Raw genomic sequence first — 14,149 nt, 5'->3', positions numbered from 1 at the left:
AAAATCCCCCGAATGAGAGTCAACAAAGAGTAATACAACAATTAAATATCTGTAAAAATCTAAAGTAACAGTCAGTATCTGGTGTGGCCACCAGCTGCATTAAGTACTGCAGTGCATCTCCTCCTCGTGGACTGCACCAAATTTGCCAGTTCTTGCTGTGAGATGTTACCCCACTCTTCCACCAAGGCACCTGCAAGTTCCTGGACATTTCTGGGGGGGAATGGCCCTAGCCCTCACCCTCCGATCCAACAGGTCCCAGACGTGCTCAATGGGATTGAGATCTGGGCTCTTCGCTAGCCATGGCAGAACACTGACATTCCTGTCTTGCAGGAAATCACACAGAACGAGCAGTATGGCTGGTCATGTCAGGATGAGCCTGCAGAAAGGGTACCACATGAGGGAGGAGGATTTCTTCCCTGTAACGCACAGTGTTGAGATTGCCTGCAATGACAACAAGCTCAGTCCGATGATGCTGTGACACATCGCCCCAGACCATGACGGACCCTTCACCTCCAAATCGATCCCGCTCCAGAGTACAGACCTCGGTGTAACGCTCATTCCTTCGACGATAAACGTAAATCCGACCATCACCCATCAAAAAGTGAAGAGCACTTTTTGCCAGTCCTGTCTGGTCTAGCGACGGTGGGTTTGTGCCCATAGGCGACTTTGTTGCCGGTTATGTCAGATGAGCACCTGCCTTACAACAGGCCTACAAGCCCTCAGTCCAGCCTCTCTCAGCCTATTGCGGACAGACTGAGCACTGATGGAGGGATTGTGCGTTCCTGGTGTAACTCGGGCAGTTGTTGTTGCCATCCTGTACCTGTCCCGCAGGTGTGATGTTCGGATGTACCGATCCTGTGCAGGTGTTGTTACACATGGTCTGCCACTGCGAGGACGATCAGCTGTCCGTCCTGTCTCCCTGTCTCTCTGTCTTAGGCGTCTCACAGTACGGACATCGCAATGTATTGCCCTGGCCACATCTGCAGTCCTCATGCCTCCTTGCAGCATGCCTAAGGCATGTTCACACAGATGAGCAGGGACCCTGGGCATCTTTCTTTTGATGTTTTTCAGAGTCAGTAGAAAGGCATCTTTAGTGTCCTAAGTTTTCATAACTGTGACCTTAATTCCCGACCATCTGTAAGCTGTTAGTATCTTAATAACCGTTCCACAGGTGCATGTTCATTAATTGTTCATGGTTTATTGAACAAGCATGGGAAACAATGTTTAAACCCTTTACAATGAAGATCTGTGAAGTTATTTGGATTTTTACGAATTATCTTTGAAAGACAGGGTCCTGAAAAAGGGACGTTTGTTTTTTTGCTGAGTTTATATACACAAATAATTGTAAAGGTGACCGGGATTGCACAATAAAATCGGGGTCCCTACTTTTGCTGCAGCATATGCTACCGTAATATAAAGACTGAAAGCACTTCTAATTTACAGATCTCCATCTCGCTTTTGGAGGTCACGTATTTTTATTTTTTTAACATAGCTACATCTATGGGCTGTTATGTTTTTTTGTGGTGCGTAATGTGCAGTAGCCTATATCAGCATTTCTTAAAGTATGGGTCGGGCGGATCTGTTAATGGTGACTCTGCTCAAATTGACATCTGCGCGAGTGGGTGGAAGATGCCCGTGTGCTTCACGGTTTATCGGATTTTTCCCCGGCAGTTTTCTTTAAGATCACTCCGCGACCCACACGCTGCAAAGTGCTGTTGTTCATCAACAGATCATGCGCTGTCAGCCACTGGTTTGTCATTCCCATTCGTGACATTCGTCATCACTCACCGCTGTCATCGAATGGACTCAAACTAGCAGCAAGTGCTGACTGAGCTCAATTGTCATGAAACTCAAATACAGCGATGAGTTTCTCTGTCGTGGTTTAATACACACTTTGATAAATAACGAGGAGCGCCAGCAATGTGTTTTGTGCAGGGAATTGCTTAGTAAGGAGTCTCTCAAAACTAACAAATGAAATAGGTTTCTAAAATTGATTAAATTGTCTTTTCCCCATCAATCTACACACAATAACCAATAATGACAAAGCAAAAACAGGTTCAGAATTTGTTGCTAATTTATAAAAAATAAAAATTTAAATATCACATTTACATAAGTATTCAGACCCTATACTCAGTACATTGTTGAAGCAGCTTTGGCAGTGATTACAGCCTCGAGTCTTATTGAGTACTACGCTACAAGCTTGCCACACCTGTATTTGGGGAATTTCTCCCATTCTTCTCTGCAAATCCTCTCAAACTCTGTCAGGTTGGATGGGGAGTGTTGCTGCACAGCAATTTTCAGGTATCTCCAAAGATGTTACATTGGGTTCAAGTCCGGGTTCTGGCTGGGTTACTCAAGGACATTCAGAGACTTGTCCCAAAGCCACTCCTGTGTTGTCTTGGCTGTGTGCTTATGGTCGTTGTCCTTTTGGACAGTGGCGGTTCTAGACCCTTTCAACTGGGGGGGCCAAGCTGGGGCCAGTTGTACTGTTAGAGGGGCCAGTTACATTAGACGTTATTGTTGTCATATCGTTTTCTTCACTGCATTGCAGGCATTAGCAGGCAAAGACCATGTTCCGCGTTGCCACTGTCTAATAACGGATGTAAAAAAAGAACGATAACATTTTTTTGCTATGTAATTTTTGCTATGTAAAAATGATTTCATACTCCAGATTTAGGGGGGCCACAAGGGGGTACAAAATTGTTGTCACAGGGGCACTGCCCCCCCCCCTGGCCTCGCCCAGAACCGCTAGTGCTGTTGGAAGGTGAGCCTTCGCCCCCAGTTGAGGTTGATAAATTATAAAAAATAAAAATGGAAATAACATAAGGTTCTTGGTTACCTCCCTGACCAAGGCCGTTCTCCCCTGTTTGGCCGGGCGGCCAGCTCTAGGAAGAGTCTTGGTGGTTCCAAACTTCTTCCATTTAAGATTGATGGCCATTGTGTTCTTGGGGACCTTCAATGCTGCAGACATCTTTTGGTACCCTTCTCCAGATCTGTGCCTTGACACAATCCTGTCTCTGAGCTCTACGGACAATTCCTTTGACCTCATGGCTTGGTTTTTGTGCTGACATGCACTGTCAACTGTCGGGCCTTATATAGACAGGTGTGTGCCTTTCCAAATCATGTCCAATCAATTGAATTTACCACAAGTAGACTCTAATCAAGTTGTAGAAACATCTGAAGGATGATCAATGGAAACAGGATGCACCTGAGCTCAATTTCGAGTTTCATAGGGTCTGAATACTAATGTAAATAAGGTATTTCTGTTTTTTAGTTTGAATAAATTAGCAAAAACTTCAAAAACATATTTTTCCGATTTGTCATTAGACGGTATTGTGTGTAGATTGCTGAGGATTTGTATTTATTTATTTAATTTTAGAATGAGTATGTTTCGTAAGAAAATGTCGAAAAAGTCAAGGGGTCTGAGTACTTTCCGAAAGCATACTTAAGAAACAAATAAAGAAACAGACTCAATGCTGAGCATGACCTCAGGGTTGCACTTTCACAAACTGAGCCCAGAATAGACCTGCTTGTTGAAAACTTCAACCAGTCATACACCTCTCATTAGGACTGTGTGTGTGTGTGTGTGTTTTCTGGTCTACATCTGTGTGATGTGATCAATCAGTTTATTCCAGTTCAGAATAAAAATGATTTATTGTATTTTAACAACAGTTCCAACCTAGACTTTTTTTCAACAATAATGTCTACAGTAAGATGTACAATATGCCTGATCATTTTTCATCTGTACTGTTACTTCAAATCAAATCAAATGTATTTGTCACATACACATGGTTAGCAGATGTTAATGCGAGTGTAGCGAAATGCTTGTGCTTCTAGTTCTGACAATGCAGTAATAACCAACAAGTAATCTAACCTAACAATTCCACAACTACTACCTTATACACACAAGTGTAAAGGGATAAAGAATATGTACATAAAGATATATGAATGAGCGATGGTACACAACAGCATAGGCAAGATGCAGTAGATGGTATAGAGTACAGTCTATACATATGAGATGAGTAATGTAGGGTATGTAAACATAAAGTGGCATAGTTTAAAGTGGCTAGTGATACATGTATTACATAAAGATGGCAAGATGCAGTAGATGATATAGAGTACAGTATATACATATGAGATGAGTAATTTAGGGTATATAAACATAAAGTGGCATAGTTTAAAGTGGCTAGTGATACATGTATTACATAAAGATGGCAAGATGCAGTAGATGATATAGAGTACAGTATATACATATACATATAAGATGAGTAATATAGGGTATGTAAACATTATATTAAGTGGCATTGTTTAAAGTGGCTAGTGATACATTTTTACATAATTTCCATCAATTCCCATTATTAAAGTGGCTGGAGTTGAGTCAGTATGTTGGCAGCGGCCACTAAATGTTAGTGGTGGCTGTTTAACAGTCTGATGGCCTTGAGATAGAAGCTGTTTTTCAGTCTCTCGGTCCCTGCTTTGATGCACCTGTACTGACCTCGCCTTCTGGATGATAGCGGGGTGAACAGGCAGTGGCTTGGGTGGTTGTTGTCCTTGATGATCTTTATGGCCTTCCTGTGACATCGGGTGGTGTAGGTGTCCTGGAGGGCAGGTAGTTTGCCCCGGTGATGCGTTGTGCAGACCTCATTACCCTCTGGAGAGCCTTACGGTTGTGGGCGGAGCAGTTGCCATACCAGGCGGTGATACAGCCCGACAGGATGCTCTTGATTGTGCATCTGTAGAAGTTTGTGAGTGCTTTTGGTGACAAGCCAAATTTCTTCAGCCTCCTGAGGTTGAAGAGGCGCTGCTGCGCCTTCTTCACAACGCTGTCTGTGTGGGTGGACCAATTCAGTTTGTCCGTGATGTGTACACCGAGGAACTTAAAACTTTCCACCTTCTCCACTACTGTCCCGTCGATGTGGATAGGGGGGTGCTCCCTCTGCTGTTTCCTGAAGTCCACAATCATCTCCTTTGTTTTGTTGACGTTGAGTGTGAGGTTATTTTCCTGACACCACACTCCGAGGGCCCTCACCTCCTCCCTGTAGGCCGTCTCGTCATTGTTGGTAATCAAGCCTACCACTGTAGTGTCGTCCGCAAACTTGATGATTGAGTTGGAGGCGTGCATGGCCACGCAGTCGTGGGTGAACAGGGAGTACAGGAGAGGGCTCAGAACGCACCCTTGTGGGGCCCCAGTGTTGAGGATCAGCGGGGTGGAGATGTTGTTACCTACCCTCACCACCTGGGGGTGGCCCGTCAGGAAGTCCAGGACCCAGTTGCACAGGGCGGGGTCGAGACCCAGGGTCTCGAGCTTGATGACGAGTTTGGAGGGTACTATGGTGTTAAATGCTGAGCTGTAGTCGATGAACAGCATTCTCACATAGGTATTCCTCTTGTCCAGATGGGTTAGGGCAGTGTGCAGTGTGGTTGCGATTGCGTCGTCTGTGGACCTATTGGGTCGGTAAGCAAATTGGAGTGGGTCTAGGGTGTCAGGTAGGGTGGAGGTGATATGGTCCTTGACTAGTCTCTCAAAGCACTTCATGATGACAGAAGTGAGTGCTACGGGGCTGTAGTCGTTTAGCTCAGTTACCTTAGCTTTCTTGGGAACAAGAACAATGGTGGCCCTCTTGAAGCATGTGGGAACAGCAGACTGGGATAAGGATTGATTGAATATGTCCTTAAACACACCAGCCAGCTGGTCTGCGCATGCTCTGAGGACGCGGCTGGGAATGCCGTCTGGGCCTGCAGCCTTGCGAGGGTTAACACGTTTAAATGTTTTACTCACCTCGGCTGCAGTGAAGGAGAGCCCGCAGGTTTTGGTAGCGGGCCGTGTCAGTGGCACTGTATTGTCCTCAAAGCGAGCAAAAAAGTTATTCAGTCTGTCTGGGAGCAAGACATCCTGGTCCGCGACGGGGCTGGTTTTCTTTTTGTAATCCGTGATTGACTGTAGACCCTGCCACATACCTCTTGTCTCTGAGCTGTTGAATTGCGACTCTACTTTGTCTCTATACTGGCACTTAGCTTGTTCGATTGCCTTGCGGAGGGAATAGCTACACTGTTTGTATTCGGTCATGTTTCCGGTCACCTTGCCCTTTCAGGTTCACGCGAATGCTGCCATCAATCCACGGTTTCTGGTTTGGGAACGTTTTAAGCGAATGCTGCCATCAATCCACGGTTTCTGGTTTGGGAATGTTTTAATCGTTGCTGTGGGTACGACATCGTCAATGCACTTTCTAATGATCTCGCTCACCGAATTAGCGTATTCGTCAATGTTGTTGTTGGACGCAATGCGGAACATATCCCAATCCACGTGATCGAAGCAGTCTTGAAGCGTGGAATCAGATTGGTCGGACCAGCGTTGAACAGACCTGAGCGCGGGAGCTTGCTGTTTTAGTTTCTGTTTGTAGGCTGGAAGGAACAAAATGGAGTCGTGGTCAGCTTTTCCGAAAGGAGGGCGGGGGAGGGCCTTATATGCGTCGCGGAAGTTAGTATAACAATGGTCCAAGGTTTTACCAGCCCTGGTAGCACAATCGATATGCTGATAGAATTTAGGGAGTTTTGTTTTCAGATTAGCCTTGTTAAAATCCCCAGCTACGATGAATGCAGCCTCAGGGTGTGTGGTTTCCAGTTTACATAAAGTCAGATAAAGTTCGTTCAGGGCCATCGATGTGTCTGCTTGGGGGGGAATATATACGGCTGTGATTATAATTGAAGAGAATTCCCTTGGTAGATAATGCGGTCGACATTTGATTGTGAGGAATTCTAAATCAGGTGAACAGAATGACTTGAGTTCCTGTATGTTGTTATGATCACACCACGTCTCGTTAATCATAAGGCATACACTCCCGCCCCTCTTCTTACCAGAAAGATGTTTGTTTCTGTCGGCGCGATGCGTGAAGAAACCAGCTGGCTGCACCGACTCCGTTAGCGTCTCTCGAGTGAGCCATGTTTCCGTGAAGCAAAGAACGTTACAATCTCTGATGTCTCTCTGGAATGTTACCCTTGCTCGGATTTCATCAACCTTGTTGTCAAGAGATTGGACATTGGCGAGTAGTATGCTAGGGAGTGGAGCGCGATGTGCCCGTCTCCGAAGCCTGACCAGAAGACCGCTTCGTTTGCCCCTTTTACGGCGTCGTTGTTTAGGGTCGCCGGCTGGGATCAGATCCATTGTACTGGGTAGAAGGCAAAACACAGGATCCGCTTCGGGAGAGTCATATTCCTGGTTGTAACGATGGTGAGTTGACGTTGCTCTTATATTCAGTAGTTCCTCCCGACTGTATGTGATGAAACCTAAGATTACCTGGGGTACCAATGTAAGAAATAACACATAAAAAAAGAAAATACTGCATAGTTTCCTAGGAACGCGAAGCGAGGCGGCCATCTCTGTCGGCGCCGGAAGTAGAAGTCAGAATGGGGTTGTATTTAGGGTTGTATTATCAAAAACTGAGCCTGTGGGTGTGTGTGTGTGTTCTGTTATACATCTGTGTGATGTGATCAATCAGTTCAGCATTATATAGTTAGATTATAAGAGTAACTCTGGTAGGCCTGAAACATTCTTCCTCATCTCAAGTTTAACTGTTGGAGTGCCGGTGCACACTGCCTTCATATCATAGGCTTGCAGTAGCTAAAGCTTAATAATAGCCAGACCAAACTTTCACAACAGTTTTAAAATTGTGTTAGGGTAATATCATGAGTAAGTCAAGCCATTGTTTATACACAGCATTACAGTAAGCCAAGCCATTGGCAAACACATCATTACAGTTTGAACTTAATTTGGTCAAAGAAAAAGGCTCAACAGAATGAAACAATACACTTACGAACTGGTTTAAACCTGCACAAAAGTTTTGAACAGGCTATATTGCAGCAATTACCAACAAAGGCAAGTGCCTATAATACCCAACAAATTACATAAATAGGCTAATGATATTTATTTTACAACAGACCTACTTACAGTGTATCCTATCTTAAACTAAATACGGAGCACACAATTAAAAAGACAGATTGAATTTAATTTAGTTGATGAAAATGTCTCAACAGAATTAAACAAAACAAGTTTTGCAAATTTAAAGAACTGGTTTTGATTAATAAATAGGTTTACAATAATAACAATGATATACAATGATAATAATATTGATAAAACAAATTATTATAAATATATTTTAGTTCCAAAATGTCATCCTGCTTAAATAGGATCTTAGTCCACTACAATATTACAATTTATATTAAAATCCCCTTGTAGGCTTTTCACTATAGGCATACTCTTTTTCCTCTAACATTTGTTTTACTGCAATGAAAAAGGCCCCCATCTTAACATTAAACAGTGGCCTAGGCCAAGGCTCCTTTACTGCTCTCGCTCTCCTCCTCCGTAGGCACATTTGTGTGCAAGGCATGAGAGAATGATGTTGAAGCACGAGTCCGGGGTGTAGGCTATTATAGACAGCCTCTCCTGGACAATTTGGCCTGCTACAATTTTATTGAATTGGCTTTTAATTTTTTTATCGGCCAAATGCCGGCAATTACCAGCCAAGGGAAACCCTGGAGCATTTTCCCATCAGAGCTGTGTTTCCATCAAATTGACTTGTTTCAGATAAAAGTGTGTGTGTAAATACGTAGTGCACAAAAAAAATACATTTTGAGGTTAAATGTACTGAATAAAAAATCAAAGTTTTAAAATTAAATTAGAATTAAATCGCATTTTCAACTCTAGGCATACTAATGGTTTTGTCACAAAAATTTTGACGTAGGTATAGCGAATGTGCCCACTCTGGTATTGGCACGTGCCATCTAACTAACAGCTTGCAGATAGAGTGCAGGTATGGCCTACTACATGATGAGATTATTATGGAAAAAGGTGTGAGGTTATTTTTATTTGTCAAAGGGCAACCAAGCATCCATCATCATGTGACCAGAATAAGACAATAGATATTAGTTGAAAGGAGCATCAACCTCATCACTGCCCAATTTCACCACCCTGTGAAGTTCATCATAACTTATTTAATCTGTAGCCTAATATAACTACATGCTTTCCCATGATGTGGTGACATTTTTTTATCAGACATGCAAGCTACTTTAGTTAATGCCAAGCCATTTTCAGGACGCTGGAATTATATTTTGGATGAACATGTGCACACCTACAGGAGATTTTTGAAGTAGCCTAATCAGATGAAATCATTGTGACTGGTTGTCTATGCCACATATAAAAGGTAATACATTTAAAAAGGTAAATTATACATATTTAGGCTATATTGAAGAGTTAGGTTATAGGTGCGCAAGGAATAGCAGCTCGGATTGGAGAGGAGGCAGAGCTTGTATTAAACTTTCCCGAATAACTGGGCCTGCCTGGAGAATATGTGGCCACATTATTATAGGATGACTTGGGAGAATGATCTTCAAATGACAGCGCATTCAGTATCAGAAGTAAAAATACAGCCATACTGGCCTGCTACTGTGCCTTTCAAGACCTTATAAACTGTTGAGTAGACCCACAACTGATCCAAATCAATTGAAACATTCAAATCACAGGGCTTTTGCGCCGTTATTCAAATGTCATTTTCAATGCGGTCTAGAATAGGCCAGGATGTTGTACTCGAATGCAATTATTCATTGCATTGTGGTGTTGTGGGCTAGTCTAGGTAGGATAATTGTATTGTCCCTAAACAAGATTTTTTAGCTGTGGGGCTCCCGAGTGGCGCAGCGGTCTAAGGCACAGACCCTGGTTCGATTCCAGGCTGTATCACAACAAGCCGTGATTGGGAGTCCCATAGGGCGGTGCACAATTGGCCCAGCGTCGTCCGGGTTTGGTCGGGGTAGGCTGTCATTGTAAATGTGAATTTGTTCTTAACTGACTTGCCTAGTTAAATAAAGGTAAAAATAAAACATGTCTTCACTGTTCTTTCATATGCAATGATGCACTTGGCCTCTCCGCTGCCTATCAGCTATTCCTATTTGTTCTTGTAGATTCATATAAAAAAAATTGATGCAGCTTTGAATGTTTTTATGGGTGATGATTGCTCATCCTGTTCTCATAGACTAGACATAACATAGTAAATGTAAGTCTGGGACACAGAAATTAATACCATATCAAATCACATGCACCGAATACAACAAGTGTAGACTTTACCGTGAAATGCTTACTTACAAGCCCTTAACCAACAGTGCAGTTCAAGAAGATGAAAATATTTACCAAGTAGGCTAAAATAAAAAGTAACAATAAAAAGTAACACAACAAGAATAACAATAACGAGGCTGTATACAGGGGGCACCGGTATCGAGTCAGTGTGCACGGTACAGGCTAGTTGAGGTAATCTGTACATGTAGGTGGGGGCGAAGTGACTATGCATAGGTAACAAACAAACAGCAAGTAGCAGCAGTGTACAAGGGGGGGGGGGGGGGGGGGGATTGTCCGGTTGCAATTTTTATGAATTGTTCAGCAGTCTAATGGCTTGGGGGTAGAAGCTGTTGAGGAGCCTTTTGGTCCTAGACTTGGTGCTCCGGTAAAGCTTGCCGTGCTGTAGCAGAGAAAACACTCTATAACTTGGGTGACTGGAGTCTCTGACAATTTTATGGGGTTTCCTCTGACACCGTCAATTATATAGGTCCAGGATGGCAGGAAGCTTGGCCCCAGTGATGTACTGGGCCGTTCGCACTACCCTCTGTAGCGCCTTACGGTCAGCTGCCGAGCAGTTGCCATACCAGGCGGTGATGCAACCGGTCAGGATGCTCTCAATGGTGCAGCTGTAGAATTGAGGATCTGGGGCCCCATGCCAAATCTTTTCAGTCTCCTGAGGGGGAAAAGGTTTTGTCGTGCCCTCTTCACGTATAACGCGAACATCTAGCAACCCAAAAGATTGCGAGTTCAAATCTCGTCACGGATAACTTCAGCATTTTAGCAACTTTTCAACTACTTACTACATTTTAGCTACTTTGCAACTACTTAGCATGTTAGATAACACTTCCCCTAACCCTAACCTTAACCCTTTTAGCTAACCCTAACCCTTTTAGCTAGCCTTTGCCCTAACCTTAACCCCTAACCCTAACCCCTAGGCTAGATAACGTTAGCCAGCTAGCAAACATTAGCCACCTAGTGTGTCGTGGAATTATTGTAATCAAAAGGAGAGACTTTTAAATTTCTTCAAAACGAGTAAACTTTATTATTTAATTACTGCAGTAATGGAGCTTGTCAACGAGCCCCCCGTAGGTGATTCGTTGAGAGCCCAACCAGCAGGACTAAGCCACAGCATTTTATAGCAAAATCCATCCTGGATATTCATGACAAATCACAGATGAAAGAATTTATACAAAGGCACATTTTGCTCTCATGCAACAGACTTCAAGATTTAAATGGCGCCAAATATCTGTCTCTAGTTCATTTGCTGCTTGCTTGTACAAAAATACTAATGCAACCTAGAATACTAAATCCTTTCTTTAAAAAAACTGGAGATTGGTTCTCCCTGTTACTGACAGACAGGCACACAGACACTAATCATGGAATTGAATGTTGTATTATCACCAATCCATCGTAAATTCACTGTCAGTGTTAAATCTCCCAGAGGCCCACTTTCAGTCCACACACACAGATGAGAGTGTTCTAAAAAAAACTATTCTGTTGCATAAAACAACCATTTTATGCAATAACAGTATTATAACATAGTCTTGTAATTTCTGTTCTGACACTAGCCACCTAGCAAGAATTCGGAACATATACATGTTGTAAATTTGTAACATATTGTACATTTTGCAAATTCGTAACATATAATACAAATTGTAATTCGTAATATACAGTATCATACGAAATGGGTTTTGGACATCCACAAATTAATACATACGATACTAAATGTAACATATCATACTAAATGGAGTGATTTGGATTACGTACAGAATAATAGGAAATGCTCTGAGACCAGGTTGGATTGCTAGTTAGCCAATTGCAGAGCTGGACAAACGATCTACCTACCACTATTGTCCCTGTGAATGGGGGATAGAGACCTGTTGTACAGTAAAAGCTAGCACACAGAAAAGCGTAGTGCATAAGAGAAGTACCAAAACACCTTGATATAGGGGGATGAGGAAATTTGGCTCGGATGCAAGAAATTATGTCGTAAAACCTGCAAAAGAACGAATGTAAACCAGGGGCAAAAACGCACTACCCTCTCCCGTTTCCAATTTAAAAAACCACATAACCCTCCCCAAAGAAAAAGAAAATGTTTGACAACCCTCAGTTACACCCTGATCTGTTTCACCTGTCCTTGTGATTGTCTCCACCCCCTCCAGGTGTAGCTTATTTTCCCCAGTGTATTTATCCCTGTGTTTCCTGTCTCTCTGTGCCAGTTCGTCTTGTATGTTTCCAAGTCAACCGCCGTTTTTCCCGTTCTCCTGCTTTTTGCATTCTCCTTTTGCTAGTCCTCCCGATTTTGACCCTTACCCGTTTCTGGACTTTGTAGCCGCCTGCCTGACCATTCTGCCTGCCTTGACCACGAGCCTGTCTGCCACTCTGTACCTCCTGGACTCTGATCTGGTTTTGACCTTTTTGCCTGTCCACGACCATTCTCTTGCCTACCCCTTTGGATTAATAAACGTAAGACTCCAACCATCAGCCTCCTGTGTTTGCATTTGGGTCTCGCCTTGTGCCTTGATAGATGCATAAAATTGTTCCTTCCTACTCCTTTATGCATTCCAATTTATTGTGATATAGCCGAGTACTCAAAATCTAATATTAAGATTTCCAATGAAGGTCAATGACTGATAACCAAAGAGTAAAATACCAGACAATTTATTTATGTCATTGGGTATTGTTTATACCATTAGATTTAACCCAGTTATTCCCTTGTTATGCCATATCAGGCACAGCCAGTGTATGCACAAGCCAGTGATTTGAGGATAAAGGGGGGGGACATTTTGTGGAGGTCGAAGTCTCCTCATGTAAGGACAGAATCAGTGGTCCATGGTGGATTCAGGGCTCTTGGATTTCATCTATTGAATGTCTGAGTGTGTTTGCCATGTTTACCACAAGAGTTATTTAAACATAACCACCAGCCAATAGATATACAGTGCCTTTGGAAAGTATTCAGACCCCTTGACTTTTTCCACATTTTGTTAGTTTACAGCCTTATTCTAAAATGTTTTTAAAAATAAATCCCTTCATCAATCTACACACAATACCCCATAATGACAAAGCAAAAACAGGTTTTAGACATTTTTGATAATTTATATAAAAATTAAAAAAATGAAATATTACATTTACATAAGTGTTCCGACCCTTTACTCAGTACTTTGTTGACGCACCTTTGGCAGCGATTACAGCATCAAGTTCTTGGGTTTGACGCTAAAAGCTTGTGTAACAGTATAACTTTAGTACGTCCCCTCGCCCCGACCTCGGGCGCGAACCAGGGACCCTCTGCACACATCAACAACAGTCGCCCACGAAGCGTCGTTACCCATCGCTCCACAAAAGCCGCGGCCCTTGCAGAGCAAGGGGCAACACTACTTCTAGGTTTCAGAGCAAGTGACGTAACTGATTGAAACGCTATTAGCGCATACCCGCTAACTAGCTAGCCATTTCACATCCGTTACACTCACCCCCCTTTCAACCTTCTCCTTTTCCGCAGCAACCAGTGACCCGGGTCAACAGCATCAATGTAACAGTATAACTTTAAACCGTCCCCTCGCCCCGACACGGGCGCGAACCAGGGACCCTCTGCACACATCAACAACGGTCGCCCACGAAGCATCGTTACCCATCGCTCCACAAAGGCCGCGGCCCTTGCAGAGCAAGGGGCAACACTACTTCTAGGTTTCAGAGCAAGTGACGTAACTGATTGAAACGCTATTAGCGCGTACCCGCTAACTAGCTAGCCATTTCACATCCGTTACACTTGGCACACCTGTATTTGGGGAGTTCTCTCCCATTCTTCTTTGCAGATCCTCTCAAGCTCTGTCAGCTTTCCAAATACACCACAGTTCAAACGTTTGTGGTCACTTAGAAATGTCCTTGTTTTTGAAAGAAAAGCACATTTTGTCAGTTTTAAGAAAAATAAGTGTTAAGTAAAAAATAGATAAGTAAAAAAAGTAAAGAGCAGCAGTAAAATAACAATAGCGAAGCTATATACAGGGGGTACCGTTACAGAGTGAAAGTGTGGGGGCACTGGTTAGTCGGGGT

The sequence above is a fragment of the Salvelinus alpinus genome, chromosome 3, assembly GCF_045679555.1.
Source record: "Salvelinus alpinus chromosome 3, SLU_Salpinus.1, whole genome shotgun sequence".
Taxonomy (NCBI): domain Eukaryota; kingdom Metazoa; phylum Chordata; class Actinopteri; order Salmoniformes; family Salmonidae; genus Salvelinus; species Salvelinus alpinus.
Note: the sequence above shows the minus strand (reverse complement) of the source record.